Raw genomic sequence first — 5,150 nt, 5'->3', positions numbered from 1 at the left:
CTGTGACGTGTTCGGAGCAGCCCAGAGCCTCCCCTTCGAGCGGGGAACCTGCCACGCTGCTTAGCCGGCTCCTGGAATTTGGGGGTGTCGGGACAAAGGGCTTGGAGAGTCTGCAGGCGGCACTGGCAATGAAGTTATGATCAAAATTGTTCAAATCCAGAGACAAAGTTGGACCGATAGATTTCAGAATGAAAAAGGCATGATTTTGGGCTGGTTTTCTCCTGCCATTTGACACAGGGAAAGATCTGAACTCCTCCAAGTTCTATTCGGTTCTCTGGCGGGGAGGCAGCTCCTGAGCCAGGTGGGCGGGCGTTTCCGGGAGGGAGCTGCCTGTCTCTGCTAGGGATTGGATGCATACGGGCCTGCCTGTGATATCAGAGTTTCTCTTGAGGTAGTAAAGCCTTGGATCTTCCCAGCTGCTTCTCCAGTACATGCTGGAGTTATAAGATGTCCTGTAAATGGAGTTTTCATACCTCTTTTTTTAGAGGTTTTTAGAGAGGAATTGCTCATCCTATTCAAAAACAAGATAAACATGTATAGCTGTTAGAGGAGGAAAAAAAGAAGTTGACAGAATTAGTTCTCTAAAAAAAGTGATAATGTTAGTTTACTAGCTCAGTTCAGGTTTTGTTTTCCTTGCACAGCTCTCCATCCAGCTGTCAGCTGCTGCCAGACACGACATCTGACCAGCAGAGAGGAGAATGCAAAGCTGATTAATAGCTACAGCCAAGGGACTGACCCCAGTGTATACATGAGGATGGAAAGAAGCTGAGGCTTGAAGGAGACATATTCTTAGCACTGGAATACTGAAACACGGTACCTTCACTTCTGTAAAAGCTCCCTCTTTGCTCGGTTCATTTATGTCAGGTGTCATCTTGGACAGTCGGTAGGAGGCTGTTGCAACATACATAAACATAAAACCTGATTTTAACACAGTATGTAAAAAGAAATCCCGAGTATTGAACCACTGAAGCTGAAAGATGGGAGAGAAAGGTATATTTAGCATTTTGGGGCTGGTGGATTTTTAAAAACAGCTGTAAAGAATGTGGAGATGAATTTTCCTGCTTAACTACAAATCATTAGAGGGAGCAAAGTCACAGTTTCATGCTGTGGTGGATTGTTCTTACCATGATAATCTTTCTCTTAGGTAACATGCTGAAGATATTTGCTGATCTGATTTCTGGAAAGGTGATCTTTTCATGTTCGAGAAGAATACTAAATAGGTGAGGGAAAAGTGCCTTTCATAGCAAGCCAAGTATTGTATAGTTAGTCATGCAGGAAGACATGCTGAAGGCTAAAAATGAGCAGGCAAAATGATTAAAGCTTTCGGGGTTTCCAGGCTGAAGCGTAGGGATGGTGTTCCTGGACACCAGCCATTGCTTTTCTGTGCTGATTTTATAAACAAACTGAAAACTCCATCTCAGATGTTTTCTGGGCCAAATGAATTTACATTCATTCAAATAAAAATGCTAAAAATCTACCCCAAAACCATGAAGATCCAAGATAAGGCTTCCAGCACATGCAAACTTCAAGTGCAGTCTGGTGAAGGTGAGGGACACCTGCCTCACGTCCCGATGTGACGCTGTGTACCCAGCCCAGGAGCTACTTGCGTCTGGTGCTTTGTTGCTTTGGGGAGCAAAGGGAGTGGACAGGCCTGGCGTGGGCTGGCTGCCAGGCCTTTTTCCTGATGCAGAATTTGCTGATCTGTGTCCAGGAAAGGGCAGTTTTGCTCACCAAACTGTTCTGCAATTTTTATAATGTGTGGTTTCATTTCAAAGTACTGAAGAATCTGTGGCTTGCCTATGTGTATCTGTGGGCAAGCGTGAGGACGCTGATGTTTTATGGGGATTTTAAAAGTCTTGATGCTTTGAAAGCATGAAAATACCAAAGTGTTAGATAATTGAAGTTCAAGAGAGTTTTCAGATGTGTAGTAGTCTCTCTTGCCTTGGTTATATTGGTAAGCAGCATTGTTTTAATTAAGGTCTCCATCATGAAATAATTTTTTATTTTAGAAAAATTATTGTAGTGCTTTTCATTAAGTAGGTAGCAAAAAAACCCACCCAAATAAACCTGCATCTCCTCCATGTAGTGGACAAAGCAGTTTAAATCTTCCCTTGAGTGTTCTGCCTTCTAGTAGAGTCTGTAGTCTTACATATGGGCTGGACAAAGGGAGATGCTGGGCGTGATCCCAAGGCTCAGGTGGGAATGTTAGTGCATCGTTAACTGGGTCTGTTGATCTTCCAAGTCACCTGTGGTGAAAGGTGGGTATTAATGTAGTTATTTCCAGAATGACAGCCATGCTTCAAGTAATCTGCAAATGAGCTTGAGTTTCTGATTTTCTGCTTTCTCCTGGAGGATATTAAATAGTGAAATATTTATTGATGAACTAGATGTACCTCTGCATTAACTGGCCTGTGCAATTGACTTGCACATCAAAAATTAGAGCTTGAGAAGTGGTCTAGTACTGTAACATTTAGCTAATACTTCATCACAGTTTCCTGTCATGCCTAAGAGCTTATTCTGTTTTGTACTGTGTAATAAACTGTTGTCCCCAAAATGATGAATCTGTGCCTATCTAGTTGCTATATTCTTCTACTCCTCACAGTTTAAAAAGATCAAAACTTGATTAAAACATAGCTAATATAAAATCTCCCTAACAAAAAAGAATGGGAAATCCAAATCATATTTCTGTGATTCTATGAGCTGCAGCTCAAGTTAAACATATCTGCACCCTGGGCCTGAGAGGTTTCTCAAACTACGCACCTTTGGAGACTTTTTAAATTTTTCTTTTTTAAACAAGTTTATATGCCTTCAAGCTGTTGCTCCTCTAAGTGTCCTGCTGGCCAAACCAAAGTGATCCTTCTCTATCGCCTCACCAAGGCGGCCAGCTGAGCATCAGGAATACTCTGTGTTTCACTGGGAAATGGGGGTGGAGGAGGAACCCGACTGTTAATTGCTGGAGGCTGCGTGGGGAAGGCGGGGGCACTCAAGGGCTGTGTTAGCTTGGCTGTTGCAGGTTTGCTCCCTGATGGCATGGGCCGGGCTCCGGGAGCAGTGGTGCCAGCATGTGAGTAGCCGTCTCCCGGCGTGACCTGGATACGTGTATAACCTATAACCAGGATGCTGTTGGGAGGTTTAGCAGGAAGGATTTCACAGTTCTGCCCTAGTTCACTTTTTCCCATTCTTCACACGCTGCGGGAACGTCAGAACAGTTGTTACGTCCTGAGGGCACCAAGAAGTCCGAATGTCATTTCAGAATTCAAGTTGACCCTGGTTAGAAGTATTAACTGATGTAGTTCTCAGAACTGATTTTTGGTACAGCTGAGTTGGAGATAGGTTTAGGGTGTCAGGTGTGGGAGGGCTTGGGAATTTGAAGGAGGTTGGGTTTTCATTTTGTTTAAAGTTTGATCATCCTTTTAGTTTAGTGATTGCAGTAGTCTAGGAATGAGTAAGAACACCTCCATGTTGTGGAAATTAAGCAGTTCTTTTAATTTCTAGGGTACCACTGCTGCAATTCAGTCATACCAGGCTTTTTTAAGGAGCTAATAAGAAAAAAAAAATTGCTGTCTCCAATCCTTGTTGCCATGCAGAGTGAGCGTGAGAGCAGGATCCTTGTGAGTGGATGTTACCACGGTGACCAGCCTCCGCACCGCATCTGCAGTGGGTGCAAGAGGAGGTGACTCGGGCTTCCCTGACTGCCCTTCACAGAATCACAGAATGTTAGGGACTGGAAGGGACCTCGAAAGGTCATCTAGTCCAAGCCCCCCGCCAGAGCAGGAACACCCAGACGATGTTACACAGCAAGGCATCCAGGCGGGTTTTTAATGTCTCCAGAGGAGACTCCACCACCTCCCTGGGCAGCCTGTTCCAGTGTTCTGTTACCCTCACTGAGAAGAAGTTTCTTCTCAAATTTAGGTGGAACCTCTTGTGTTCCAGTTTAAACCCATTACCCCTCGTCCTACCATTGGTTGTCACCGAGAAGAGCCTTGCTCCATCCTCATGACACTCACCCCTTACATATTTATAAACATTAATTAGGTCACCCCTTCACACCGAAGCAGCCCTGTGCTAGCACCCTGCTTTCCTTTTTCCAAGTCAGTTGAGATTCGCATGACAAGTCCTCAACCTGTTATGCAGACGGCTTCACAATACGTAAGGTCAAACAGTTCTCAGGTGTTTTGTGGGCTCTCTTATGACTTGGCACGGTGGTTAGGACTCATGTCACCTCTGTGAAGGTGAGATGTTGTGCTTTCTGCCATCCCCTAAGAGGATGGATGCTGGGTGTGGGTGGCAGGACAGCACGAGTCACCCTGCAGAGGCAGGGGGCTGATTACCGTCAGGCAGCCTCGAGAAGCCTCTGTCTCGCCTCTGCAGAGCTGGAGCTGCTCAGATTAATTCCCCTTAGAATGTACCCGGTTTCAGTGCTGTAGGTATTTTGAATGGTCCCAGGATTCTTCTCTGTTCACGCTCTGTCTTCATGCCTGTCAGCTTTTTCCTTTCCTTTCCCTTCTGGTGAATGCCAGCAGTACCCATGATACCTGCCTCCAACTGAGGATTGGGCCAGAAACTAAGAATAAGAAGCATTACAGTCTGTCAAGGCAGCACAGAGAAGCTATAAAATATTTATTTGCTGATTCTCAGAGTTGTGTATCTTTTGCTTAGTCTTAGTTATACTCAGAAAACTGCGGACTCTGCGTCAAGGGCCAGGCCTGGGCCAGCTACTGAATGCTAGCAGATGCTCTCTAGCCCCTCTCCCTCCCCAAACGGGAAGGGAAAGGGAACAAGGCCGAGAGACTTAGCTGAAAAGTGAAATCACTGAATGTTTTATTTGAAACACCCGTTAGGTTATCGCCTCTGGTTTTAGTGGAAGTAATGGGTCTGTTTTAATCAGAAAATAGTGGTGCTTCATGACAAGCCATTTACCTGTCCGGGCAGGGAGAGATGAGCTGCTCTTTGCACACTGGACTGTAACCACAAAAATGGTTTGCTGGGTAAAGGCAGAGCAAGTTCTGCAGCACAGAAATCTGGGGAGGACTTGTTACATGTTCCAGTGGGAGACCCCTGCTAGTTTCTGTCACACTGTCTTCACTGGCACGATCCTGGCTATAGCACAGCAGCCCCCTTGTGCTAAAACACACCTTCCTCTGACGGGG

This window comes from Apaloderma vittatum, unplaced genomic scaffold (assembly GCF_000703405.1).
Source record: "Apaloderma vittatum isolate BGI_N311 unplaced genomic scaffold, ASM70340v1 scaffold29718, whole genome shotgun sequence".
NCBI classification, from domain to species: domain Eukaryota; kingdom Metazoa; phylum Chordata; class Aves; order Trogoniformes; family Trogonidae; genus Apaloderma; species Apaloderma vittatum.
Note: the sequence above shows the minus strand (reverse complement) of the source record.